General features: G+C 38.7%; 2 long non-coding RNA genes across 2 annotated transcripts; one reads left to right on the top strand and one right to left on the bottom strand.

The window, feature by feature from the left end:
* Nucleotides 1-7382: 7382 nt before the first annotated feature.
* On the bottom strand, nucleotides 7383-10806 carry LOC139448339 (uncharacterized). Its single transcript, XR_011652070.1, has 3 exons — nucleotides 10706-10806; nucleotides 10326-10409; nucleotides 7383-7751 (listed from the first exon to the last, which is right to left on the bottom strand). It is a non-coding gene; the product is annotated as an uncharacterized lncRNA (long non-coding RNA).
* Nucleotides 10807-11120: 314 nt separating this feature from the next.
* Nucleotides 11121-12754, top strand: LOC139448280 (uncharacterized). The gene is made up of 3 exons (XR_011652064.1): nucleotides 11121-11200; nucleotides 11878-11968; nucleotides 12722-12754. It is a non-coding gene; the product is annotated as an uncharacterized lncRNA (long non-coding RNA).
* Nucleotides 12755-14373: the final 1619 nt, after the last annotated feature.

The following is a 14373-nucleotide window of genomic DNA, read 5'->3' on the forward strand; positions in this document are numbered from 1 at the left end:
ACCGGATGTACTAGACTACCGTTGATTTGTCCGTTGCTATGGGGAGTAGGGCGTCGCACAGCAAAAAACTGTCAAAAAACTCCGCCTAAGACGTCGGATGGGATCGTCCACCATCAGGGTGACTGGCGTGGGGTCTGAGGTAAGATTGGAGAAACATTTGAAGTGGCCGTAGCTGGAGTCGGCCTATGCATCAAATCCTGTGCCGATGTCACAGCTGGGAGGACCTATCAATCTTCAATGGCAGCTGGCATATCAGCGCCTGGATCTTATCACCGTTTTGGGGACCTTGAGATGGACTGACTCTGTCACACTGACCCACAATGAAGGCCAGAGCCTGCGCTGGAGTCAGCTCTGATTCCTTTAGTTTTACCAGCCATCCCGGTTTTAGTAGTTGATCGAGTCAACTGGAACTCGTGTTGGATGCAGTCATTCTGGTGATGTAGCAGGCACTCGTCTAAATAGGTGTCGAAGTGGAGACATGTCTGGAAGTCAGCAGTGATATTTCTTGTTACTCGAGTAATGAAACAGAGGGCCGCGGAAATGCCAAATGGTAGGAATGGCAACTAGAAATTACCTGATGTAAGTTCACATCCTGAAAGTCGATGCTGCTTATGACGTCATCTTGAACCATGGAGGGCGCTCCAGACAAAAAAGAAAGCCATGTGAATCATTCTCATTTTCCTTGAACCCATCTTGGGAAATAGAGACACGGCTTAAACATCTTAATTTATTTGCAGCAGGGTCATTTCCTCTAGTCTCTCCCCTTGGGGAGTGGTGTTGTTACTTGTGGAGTTGAAGGAAGATGGACGGCTTCTCGAACACTGCGCACATCACTACCTGTGCAGCACCGATTCCTTCTCCCAGACTAAGCCTCAGCCTTTGGACAGGAAGAGAAACTAAACACCATCCACATCCTTGGAATTAGACAGTCACCAAGTCACAAACATGGAAGTTCTTTCCCACGCAATGATCATAAGTATTCTATCCCTGCTCCAACAGCATCAACTTCACTGGTTCGGCCACGTCCGTCGCCTAGAGGACGGGACAACACCATGGACCCGCCTTGATGAGGAGCTCACCTCCAGGAAAAGGGAACATTTAAATATGTCTGCAAGCGGGACTTGAGGTCACCGGACATTAAGAGGAAGGGAAATTCATCAAAGAGAAAAGACACCAGCGTCTAAAGAATACAGTTCGATGTTTTCATATTCATACACAAAAATATTATTGAGCACTATTTTATGTATGAAACAATAATTGAATTCCACAACATTAAGTAAAAAATGCTGATCTCAAACCAAAATTGGATGAATGTCTACACATGCTTATTCATAACACTATGTACTACGCGAATTATTCAGGTAAAATGCATTTTTCAAAACATAGCTAAATTAGAGTTTAAAATTGTATTTTGGAAAAGAAATGAAAGACGTGGTAAGCAATGAGTTCGATTTTTACATATGCGTAGTCATGTGACACCACGCGCGGGTTCTTTCTAAAGCTGTATTTGCGCAAGGTGCTTACGTAGTCTTTTTTTATATTTCCTAACAAGAGTCAGTATTGTTCATCATTTTCACATAAATATTACTCTCTTCTCATTAAGAAAAAAGAAAATAGAAAACAAGAAGCGGCCACGTGTGCGCTAGAACGAGCGGTTGGTGATAATTGGTCCTGGGCGATACTTGGTCTCAAGCCAGTAGTAATACACACAAACACGACCCAACAGTAACTCACTGAAAACCAACCATGGGCCTTGTGAACATAAAACAACCCACTACTCATCGGTGTTCTCTGGGGACATGGTCACCAGAATTCACCGTGTGTTTGAACAAGGTGTCGGCGTGCAGTATTTTCAAGTGTACACAGTGAGCGCGCAAAAGATAAGTACAATGCGTGCTGTCGCTTTCTCATCTCGTGTTATCGCTTTATCGCATTCTTCAGGACACACTTAAAGGCCAGAGGCGACGTCTCCCCTATCGGCCACCATACGTCTGCTTATAGCTTCACAAAGTTATTGGTACAGGAAACTCTATACACTGTATATATCAGAAATAACACGAAATATATCGATAACTGATCGGTGACCAGAAAACAAAGCACAAATACCATTGAACTCGATTTGTTTGGTATCGTCATTGCTTGGAAACTTTGGAAATGTGAAAGACTATAACTTTTGTCCTCACCAATGGACTGTAATGGCGGGGCTCGAAATCACGTGACTGTAACAAACTGTCGCCTGATTGACTGTCTTGCTGGGCGAGATATTATCACTATCAAATTGACACGGTATGGTCATTTGGCCATTCAAATGTCAACAGAAATAATTGTTCTGAAGGTATGACTTAATTATAGTGTATTGGGATTGTTATTTTTTTACAGGTTATCAGAAATGCTTCTAAGAGGCTCGAACACAGAATTCGAGGATACATCCTCATGCAAGATAATTTTCCAAATCTTCGATGTACATCCATAGCTGATAAGCTGAATACTAACAACCTGACAGTCCACCGTGCAGCATGCAAGAGAAAATAAATATAAAACATTGTGAGTAAAGAAGAACATACGTACATTCTCAAGCCTGTTTACCGGCGTTCAAAAGTTTCTATCTTCTTTCCGGACTCGTCTCTCCAAACATGGAGTCGGTCGCGTGATCGTCACGTGGTGTATGCGTCACACAAAGAGAATGACACGAGTGTCGGTCAGATGAGATAACATTTATTTCACAGCGAAATAAATGGTCCCTGACAGACATGAGTCTATTTCTTACACACCTTTTAATCGCACCATTCTAGGTTCAGTTAAATGGATATTTTGTCTATTCTCATGAACGCAGTGGCGCATTATTACATAACACAACGGCTTGTGACGTCACTCGGCATACTGCTCACTACCCATACCTAGTGTGACTCTCCACAATAACAGTTTCTGCAATATCTGTAAATTAACAAATTAATGATGATCATGCAAACTAGAGAAAAAACAAAGAATATTTATTAACACTCTAAACCAATAACGTTTCGACACAGATGTAGGTCAATATCGACCGAAGTACGAGTACCTTATCAATGCACTCTACAACCTACAGTTCCTTGCTAAGTATATCACTGCGCAGGAGTTTGTAATCAATGAATTACAATCGGAAGAGAAATGTGACGTTAGCTCATCACCATGGTGTAGCCAGTCGTGGGCCTCCAGTTCAATCTCAATTGTGTGTTTGATTTCATCCAAAAACCTGAAATTGTCCTCGAAAATTCTTGAACAAAACAATTATGCTTCAGACTATTGAAAAAAGAAAGAAATCGCCTGCACAAAAATTAAATTGTTACAAGGTGTTTAATTTAAAAATATTTCAGGCTCAGAGTTTTAAATTAAAAGATCTAACCTCAATACTAACTCCCAGTCCGAATATCAAATGGTCGTCCCTTATCAGAGAGGGTCTCATCAAGCGCTCGGTTCCAAATTAGAATAAGAGGTATCTAATCTCAAATTTCAAAACACAGAAGGTTTTTCTCCAAAGTGTTCCTATCACGTCAATAACAAAATTAAACTTTTTTATTTGAGAAATGAAAGACTCGTGATCGTTGTTTATTGTACAATAAAACTCCACAGGGAGATTAAACCATGAGGGGCTTTCTTATATGAGATGTCAACATTATTTAGAGCCTCTTTAAGGATGATAAAATGTGCAAGCCTTAAAAAGAATTATCTTAATTTCATAAAGGATGACTCCCTATATAGATCTTTAAGAACAGGTGGGTTAAGTTTTGTATTTTCCGCATATTCTCACAATCATCACGTCGATTATGTGTACCTTTTTTCCTAATACTTAATAATGCTCCAAATCTCTCCAACGTTGGGATGCGATCCTTCGGCCATTGCGTTTATCTGCAGTATCACCCCAGGTACATCCATGGGGAACAACTCATCAGACACTTCACTCTCAAAAATAACGTCGTCCTATATACGACGTCATCAAGTTGTGAGGGCATATTTGAATGAGAAATGAGTCTGGATAGAACAACGTCTTATCATGTAAATTCCTACGAGAAATGGAGAACGTGGAGTGTTCCTGAGATGGAGCCTTGGAACCCAGCGTCCTGAAGCATTTGTCATGCCCAGTCTATTCCTCACTGACATGTGGTGGGTCGTCGATCATCCATAATCATATTAAGTAAAGTGTATATTATCAACATTTCCCTTAGTGGTTGCAGTTGAATTGTTTCCTCACCTTAGATTTCTTTTGAAAGGGGTTCACTTTCCCCTTTTAAGCTCTGCTGCCCAACAGTTAAAAGGAAGGAGCATAAATCCATAAAATTGACACCATGTCCGCTTACAGTTGGAGATACTTTATGACAACGTCGCCATTTTGTTCATTCTTTTGGAAGGGGATATGTTAAATTGGGGCATGGTATCTCAATGGGCAAGCACTTTAAATCGGCATAGGTCCGGACAAGTACAAGCAGCCACACACACACACGTGCATGCACGTCGCTATATATGTGCAATAATCTTGAACACGACGGTAAACCCCATTGCACCTCACCCGATGGGACCTATAGACTTAAGCTATGTATTATACGGTAAGTGTTGGATAACGATTGACACGCTGACAAGGAAGCACACATATATAACAGATAACAGTATTCCACTTCCATCGCAGCGTGTCAGTTCAATGTTGGAGGAAAGCCTGAAGTGATGTATGTTTCAGACGTTTGCTACTCCGGTGAAGCCAGCGAGCACGGGTATGGTGTTGACAACCTAGAGAAATAATCAGTGAAACTAGAATCGAACTCACGGCCACAGGTTTCCGGCGTACCCAAGATACGCAACTCTGCGCAGCGAATTGCGGTGCCTTAGACGACTGGGCCACCCGTACCCCCAAAGGCTGACAGGAACCTACATTGCAGTGTACTTTACAATTAAATCAAACGTTGAGAATACAAAAATACAGAGGTGAAAGTTCCACACTGTGGCATAAGGATTAAAACCCGGCCGATTGTGTACCAATTTAAATAAAGACTGGTATGATGTTTATATGGAGACTTGGCGTCTTTCCACATCACAAGTCGGTTGAGAGCACCGTGATTTCAGCGCAAGCCAACAATATGACCAGTCAAAGTTACATCTGCTGTGATTGGCTAAACAAATCGGCTTTTCAGTCATATTTTTAATTATATAATTTCAAATAATATATCTTTCTACTTTAGACATCTCCATATAGGTTAGATTGTACTTAATAAGATGATCAATCACAAATATCTCTCGACATATATACGTGCGATTGAACAAAGTCAGTAACTCAGGCATTTACTGTAACAAAATATTAACATTTGAATACAAAAAGTATGTGTACTCAAACATACCCAGCGTTATCTGCACCAAGGCATCGTGACATTGTTTACAAATACTTGTTATACACACACACCTAGCGCTACTGGAATGCAGGGGGTGTTTCAACACAGAACTGTATGCACTGTATATGTTATGTTTCAAATACGTTTATGAAACCCAGACTGCCTCTAATCTCGGGGTATTATTCCTCTTGAGCTACAAAATAAATATTAAAGAGGGTGTTTGGGAGCATCAGTACACGCGTTGGTTGTTTTCACCGTGAAAATCTAGATATATGTATTTTAAGTCAGGGCGACAAATATTTGTATCAAACGGCGTGGGTTTTTTCTCCTGGGGAGAATCGAGTGTTTGTTCGCATGTCGAGGTCGGCTCAATGTACAAAGATAACAATATAACGAAGAAGTCGGGATAACAACATTTGTTACCATGGCAACGTATCAGAAGTGACGTCACGATCTGTCCTATTCCTAACGGAGCACCGAATTTCTCTCGCTTTTGCGCCAATTTTGTTTTCTTGTAAAATCAAATGTTATTGTGTCAATCAATCTGGCAGTTGATTTATACTCCAACTGAACAGAGACAGTAGCTGAGTCAAAACAATGTACAGTATCATCACTCTCGTTATCAGCGGAGTCTGGGGTGAAGTTCAACACGTAAACATTGGAACTGTTTGGAAACAGACAAATCTCAGTTTGTTTTGTTTGTTTGTTGTTTAACGCTGCACTCGGTCTAAACCATATATACACAACTGGGATACAATAACATGCATCAACCATGCATTACCGAGCCTGACCACCCGATCCCGTTAAGACATGCATAGTCACCTTTCACGGCAAACATGGGATGCTGACACAGCAAAAAAAATGCAGTTTCCGGTATCCGGATACCTGCCGGATACTACCGGACACTTACCCAAAACGCGTCCGGGTATCCGGTGGCAGATACCTTGCCGGATACCAGATCTGTGGTATCCGGCATGGACACCTCACCTGAAAGTATGTCACCTGGAATCCGGGTATGCAGCACCGGATACCTCACCGGATACCTCAATCTGGGTGTCCAAAGATCCGGCACCGGATACCTCATTCTGAGTTTCCAAAAACATGTCACAATTTGGGGGGTGCATTTTGTTCAATTAAGTGTGAAACACCTTAAAATATATTGGAAACTAACCATGAAAATTGAACATTGCTGAAGGTATCCGGCAGGTATCCGGCAGGTATCCGGATGCAATTTTTCGAGATGTCTTTCTCCTAGTAAATAATGTTAGCCTGGGCATAGCAGATAGCTGTAGTAATATTCTGTGCTATTTTAGTTGTAAATATCCCCTTGAAGTTGAGATCTATGGGCATGTACTTTTGGTGAAAACATTTTTCAAGTTCATATATATTTCAATTTAGATGTTCAGAGTATTAAATGAAAACATTCAGTCCTGGTATGATGGTATCCTTACATTTCATCTTCATATTCCCAGTTTGTTCTAGCCTAGTGGTTGAAGCGTTCGATTCACCACATCGGTACATTGCTTGGTGACACCCATCATGATATTGTTTGAATTTTGCTCATAAAGTGGCATAACACCATACTCACTCTGACAAAAAAATGAAAGTCATTGGCTATGTGCTCACTTGGGCCTTTGTTCCTGGTGAGATTAAAAGATTATTTTGAAACTGTATCAATACTTGTTACATCTTGACAGACGAGTTTCATTGAAGTTCGAAACAGAATATCATTAACCCAAATGGGTGCATAAGACTAACGGCATCCACAGAAAACACCTAATAAAGTACTGGTACATAAAAATATCAATGTAACTTTTCTACTAAAAACTTCGTTCAGTGAGCTGTATTAATTGTAGGAAAACATTCAGGGCATTAGTATATTTTATATATGTTAGCACCTATGTTATGAATGATCAATATCATATTTCTTTAAAGAAGCAAAACAAAAAATTTGTTAAGATAAAAAATCATATTTATTGATTTTATGACATTTCATTGGTTCAGTAACCAGAGGTGTATGCAAGAACATTCAAAAACAGAAACAGATGCTTCAATGCCATTTTCTAAATAAACAAATTAGTCAAATCTCAGAAGAATTTCAAGGTAGAAGAATATCTAAAGTCAATTATGTTTGTGCAGTAAACCACAAAAGTCATTCAGATTTGTATAGTCAGCGTCAGTGTACACCACATAAACATAGTCTCACTGCTGTGGTATTAATTCCTTTAGACTTGATTAATGTCGTAATAAAACAACCTACAGAAGCACACTGATGTGGCATTATTCATTCAGAATCATCACTTTCTGAGGTGAACCTGTTCTGGGGAGGATTATTCATCATCCGGAGAGTCCTTTGTATGACTTGTCTGATCTGGTGTCATTGTGAAATCCAGGTGCCTGAAACAATTTATAACATCTTTAAAAGCTTGTTATTAAAAATATAAGAAACACACATATATTGACAAAGTGTAAAAAGTTGGTTTCTCAATGAGTAAGGTAATGACAATTTATCAAGCAACTGTTAACCAAACCATGTTAACCAATGTAAAAAAGCCATAGCAAACAGTAAATTTTACAGAAAATACAAAATTGTAATTGATCTTCTGAAAACAATTCCTGTAGTGCCATAAGGCAGGCTCACCTGAATTTTTCTCAAATGTTTGCATTACATCAAAACATAGGAAAGGTAAACAAGGCAATGCAAATTGCATAAAATAGGTTCTTATACATAAAAACAGAACTAACGTATTTGACGTAATAAGCGCCTCGCTCTAATAAGCGCCCACGGGAATATTTGCTAATATATTGGCTAGTGAACAATCCCAATTAGCACCCTTTCCAATTAATCAATGTATACAAGACTTATTCATTTGCGTATAATACACACTTGTGTGTGATATGCATTATCATATTTTTATCATTTATCCTATCTTTAATTAAGATTAACAATAACGGCCAAAACTGCCAAATATATTGGTCAAGTGTTATCATAATTTAAGTAGTTCTATTTGGTTTTGGAACTTTTCAAGGGTAATTGTAAATATATGTGTATTCCTATTTGAATACTCATTTGATTGTTATAAAGTTACACAGTATTGCATCTATCGTCTATCTGTATTTCTAAATACAGTGGAACCTATCTTTGACTTGTGTGACATAATTGAATCATACCCCAAGTTCATTATGCATTGTTATGCATCTGCACAGAGTGGTCAAAGTCCTTGTCACACACATAGTTTGCTACAAGGCAGAATCCAATAAGTACAGTTGAGACATCAGGTTGTATCAAGACAAACTGTCTGATAATCTCAAGTATGGTCTTGGTCGCATCAAGGGATGTAGCTAATCCTAAATAAACATTAAACAAGTGACATAATCTCTTCTACAGAACACTTGATCAAAGCCTGCCCCACCTTTGATGTTTATCATCTCGTTACGGCAATTAGTGTCAGGTGGGTATTATCACTTGCAATTGTCTGTTAATTACTTAATTGAGTAGTGACGGCTTAGTTAGTTTCCAACCACACTGACTGCTATGCTACTTATCAAGTCAGTTTACTGGTAACATGTTTCTGTGGACCAAGGAAATGTATCATGCCAGATACTTAAAAAGTTCTACTCATAAGTAATAAAATAATGACAGTTTTGATATGCAATTCTCCCTACAAAGACATTTAACATTTAATATACATAAACTGTCTGTTGAAACTATGATGATGCTAATATACAAATCGCACAAAACAACCTATTCATATACTGGTACCTAGCCAAACAAACATAATTTTTTTACGGGTATGCACATGCCTGTACACATATAACTCTACTGGCATATCACACATACAAACAATCATTTGATGGATGTAATCGTTCAAAAATATTTTACATACAAAAACAAGTGAACAGATTCCGTAATAGCATGGTTAATATTGGGAGATGTTTTAGCATTTCCATTTTCACAGAATCGAAGGCATATCCTTTCATGACTCAGATCAGCTTGTAGTGATTTAAATTCACATAAAACTGATTCATGTCAAATGACCTATCCCGCATGTGTGGGACCTGTTATAAAAATACCATTCATTACTTATTTGTGTGTCCAAATTATGCTATTATTAGAAATAATAGGTATTATTTTACAGCATGGATATGATATAAGAAAGCTTTATATGGAATTGTTGTACAGGAAAACATTGAAATAAATCAATCAATACGTGCATTTATCTCAGAATCTGGTAGATTTAATCAATATGAACTTCTCCTTCATTATCTACTTATAATCAGATTATTACATTATTGCTCAACTGATAGTTTGCAATAGTATAGAATTAGTATTTTATTAATACTTATTTTGTATTTCAGCATCATTTAGATAAGCCATCGGCTTGTTTGCAAATCCAGTTCACTATGAAAAAAATATATGTTTAAAACACATGTAGTAGAACATATTGCAATAGACCCGAAAAGAAGTTATGTGTAGGATCTTCAAAATGGTATCCACAAGAGCAGGTTGTAGAATCATGTTGGTGCTTGTTGTTTAACTCTGCACTCAGCCATATTCCAGCTATATGACGGCGGTCTGTAAATAATCAAGTCTGGACCAGTCTATCCAGTGATTGACATCATGAGCATCGATCCACAAAATTGGGATACAATGACATGGATCAACCAAGTCAGCGAGCCTGATCACCCGACCATTAAGTTATCTCTTACAACTAGCATAGGTTGATCATGTTGATGGGGACTAACTTCAACCTGCAATCCCCACGTGAGTAAGTATGCGGATGTTAGCTTTGTTTGATGTTTAACGCCACACTCAGCAATATCGCAGCGATGTGGCAGGAATCAAACCTGGGTCTTCAGCACGAAGAGTGAACGCTTCAACCGCTAGGCTACCCCACCACCAAAAATTCCCCCATGATAAAGTTGTCATCATGGTTATTGTTCAACTAGTTCAAGTGAAAATGTTCATACCCTTAAAATGTCTTATCTTCCACTTCACGATGATCTCTGATGCAAAACTTCCCTGTTATTAAAGCTGTTCTTGATTCTTCACATCTGGAAAAATATGTTGTGGCTATTAATCATTCTCACAGAGTACAGGGAGTATATGAAATAAGACAGTGAGTCACATTAGCATACAAATTATCCAGTTAAAGTAAACATATTTCTACATTATATACATAAGCAAATACTAACATATGATAGACAGGCTACTTGTCATATAAAAATATAATTATACATTTACTTAGGCCTACATGTTGGCTATAAAAGTTAATGTGTCACATATGACAGGCTTACATGTGGTAAATTACTTTAATACGTGATCATTGTAATATTCACATATTCCTTACCTTAATGTGTCACTTCAGCTGCCAGCATGACCTCAGCTGCAATCTCAATATTTGGCCAGTTTTGACGAAATGACCGACCGTGTTCAGTGTATAAGCTGGGCCTCGTCTCCAATATAACTTGGCACAAGTTGACGACGCGCATAGAGAGCCGGGAACCAGCTTATGTCGTGTTAACCTGGTTCCAGGCTCCCTATGCGCGTCGTCAACTTGCGCCAACAATAATGTGATATTAGAGACGGGGCCCAGCTTAGTGTTAACCCGGAACAAGCCATTTTACCCATATTCCCCTACGGTCCAAGGCGCCATTTTAGAACATGGATGTAAACAAACCTCGTGTATCGATATACACTGTGATGCTTGATTACGATAAGCTTACCTCGTGTATCGATACATTGTTCTCATTCACCTCCACCAGGGAAATGCCGGCCGAAGTTCCTCTCAGCCATCCACAACGCGGAAGTCAACAGTATTTGGAAAGGCGATTGGCATTGCCAGGTACGTAGCAGGGCTTCGAGACCTTATGATTTCTGTGCAGAGATCTTATGGAACGGATTGATGTAGATATTTTCCTGCTCTACATACTTTACTGTAAACGCCAAGGGTCCTTTTTTTAGTATTATGGTCAACTGTTTGTTAGCATAAGGGGGGTAATGGATTTGTGGTCAAAACAAGATGATCCAAATTAGATCCGCTTTTTTATAGATAATGAAGAAAAGTACCAAGATCTACATGATCTAGGAACGATTATTAACTCTAAACTTTCGTGGGATGCTAATACAGATTATAATTTACAATAATGGCCACCAAAGACTTTATTTTTTTACGCTTAGGATATTGTTATAATTACACTGCTATGTCCTTGTTTTGTATAAGCTTCATAACTTAATAATTAAATATTTCATGGAATGACTCTGACCTTGGCGAGGATCTTTTTTGCAACAAGTGATTCCCTATGTAAAGTGTATGTTGAATGACCCTGGCTTTGTTGTCAAATAATTGTTTGACAGTTGTTAAATATGGGGTTATGTTTTATCTCTGAATGTTTGGGATGAAATATTTTAATAAGGACAGTTCTAAGTTGGAAACTCAACTGGGGCCTTTTCAATTGAATTCAATGTACAGCATGTACAGTTTGGACATTTCTGTAATGTGAATGCTACTTATGTTTGCAGAATGTCTGGATGAATGAATGAGTCAGTCATCTGCACAGCATCAATGGAAAAAGGGAAGCAATGAGGAACAAGAGAAGAGTAGCAGTGAGTGGTAAATATTTGAAATTATTCTGTTTGGTTCATCATGTAGCTATTCTGCAAATATTTCTTCAGTTTGCTTGTTCTTTATCACCTGTTGGCATGGATGGCCTAATTATCAAAGGAACCACAACTTGCTGTGCATAGTTGCATCTCTTGGGCTTGACAGAAACCGATGGTCGTGGGTTTGAATCGAGGGTAGCATCATACACTTGCTTGTGGGTTTCATCAAAGTGGTAAACATGTAAGACCTGCATCACTTCGGGCTTTCTTCCTACATCAAGCTTACATGCCGTGATATAACTGGAATACTGTTCAAAGAGGCGTTAAACCCAATTCACTCATTTAACACCACATCCAGCAATAGTTCGGCTAAATGACAAGGATTATAAATTAATCAAATCTCAAATCTCAACTAGACAAACCAGAGATTAATGTTATGAGCTCGATCCAGACGCACCGATGATGACTGTTATGGACAACATCCCACGTTATTGGGTACGATTACGAGCTTTCAATGAGACCACTTGCTACCTCATCTATTACTTTGGCTTGTATGGCAAGCATAGGTTGCTAGGAACATTTTTAAGAGATGTCAGTTAATGATTGTTTCAACTCATCAGCATGGAACAATATATATCTCAAATGTTTGGTATATAACAAAACTCAAAGATGATAAATTAAGTGAATTTGCTGCCTTTTATCTGTAAGTACATGTTGCAACAATTCTTTTCTTTTGCTACAATCTTTATACATAATTTTGCAGAAACTGAAGTCCAGCTTGAGATACCCGGATGACAGGTTGACAATCTGGAAGGACTCTTCCAGATATCCGAAGTGATTGGCAGACAGCGATGAGGAGAGTCCTGTTATTTCAATGGGAGCCTACCGAGAAGTTATATGCCAATTGACACTGGGACACACTCACAAAGGGTGGTCAGGCTAATGTGAGAAGACCAACCAATGCCAAGTCGGAGTGGGACCCTTCAAGGACGTTGAAGAAATTATTGTCTTTGGCCATGTGGTAATCACTTGAAAGGAATGATGTTTGCGACTACTTGTCTATAAATGTGGACCCAAACACCAAATAGAATGTTCACAATTCTACTAACACAATGCAACAGGGATAGAGCCCATCTGGCCTCCCCTCATCCTGGTTCCTGTTTTTCCATGGCAATATAGAAGGAAAAGGATGTTTGAGGGCAAGTAACTCTGAACTGGTGAGCATGGTCTGCTGATGCTTTCAAGCGAACAGTTATCCCGCTCTGTTATGAGTATTGAAGAATAGGAGGAAATTGCATACTGCACCAGGAACCATTATGTGAACACTGTTCAATGTGTGATATATGCATATAAATAAAAGAAATTGATAATTTGTTTGTTGTTTGTTTCTTTAGCCAGCTGTGTAAATGGGGATTTTCCAATATTTTGCCTCAGTTTGATAGCCACAGTTATCGTATGAAACCATGCATTGCTTGGACATCTTTGGAATAACACATTGATCTGCTATGTCAAAGGTCAATGTCACAGCCAGACAAAAAAATTGTTAATGGCCAAACTCTTCCTTAGGGCAGGGATAGAAGTTGGCAACAGGTCATACACTTACTTTTTATCCCCCCGGCAGAATTCGAAAACCATTCAGTGTATTTGATCGAAACTTGGCAAAGCTATCAGGCACATACTGAAGTGGTGCCTTTCAAATTTTGGGATTTTTCTAATTTTTATTTTTTAATTTTTTTTATGGAATGAAGTTGGACATAGACTCAATTGGGGATGAGGTTCATTTCTGGGGCAGAATTCGAAAAACATTCAATGTATTTGATCGAAACTTGGCATTCATATGGATGCAACCATGGTAGATCTTTTGTGGGTAAACAATGCATGCTTCTTAAAGAACATTCAACTGTTGACTCATTACATACAGAATTGCACATTTACTAGTGGTTACTTTACAGACAGCTGCCGGGGGATATGTCATCTTTCTGATGACTCTTGTTCTCTAATGTGCCTTTTCCTGCAGAAGTCTAAATAACTCTTATACATATAGTTGTATATCATTGTCATATGTTTGTCAATATTACACTGAATGAAGCACTTTACAATTGTTTTTGAAATAGTCGCAACTGATATTGAAGGTCAAATTAGCTTTCAATGTCTTTCAGTAAAAATGTTCACAGTAACTGAGGAACAGCTCTCTGTAGTGTGATGAAATCTGGTACATGTCACCCTCAGAGTGAGGCATATTGTGTTTCAAACTTAAATGAAGCTGGTATGCTCATAACAAGTACTTGTACCTTTACAAATAATCATATTATCATCTCACTAGGACCAAAGGCCCAAGTGAGCACACGGTCGATGAGTTTATACTTTCACTCAGAATAATCTGGAAGTCTGAACATGAAATTTAAGGATATCATC

Source organism: Haliotis cracherodii, unplaced genomic scaffold, assembly GCF_022045235.1.
Source record: "Haliotis cracherodii isolate W230 unplaced genomic scaffold, xgHalCrac1.p SCAF_7, whole genome shotgun sequence".
NCBI classification, from domain to species: domain Eukaryota; kingdom Metazoa; phylum Mollusca; class Gastropoda; order Lepetellida; family Haliotidae; genus Haliotis; species Haliotis cracherodii.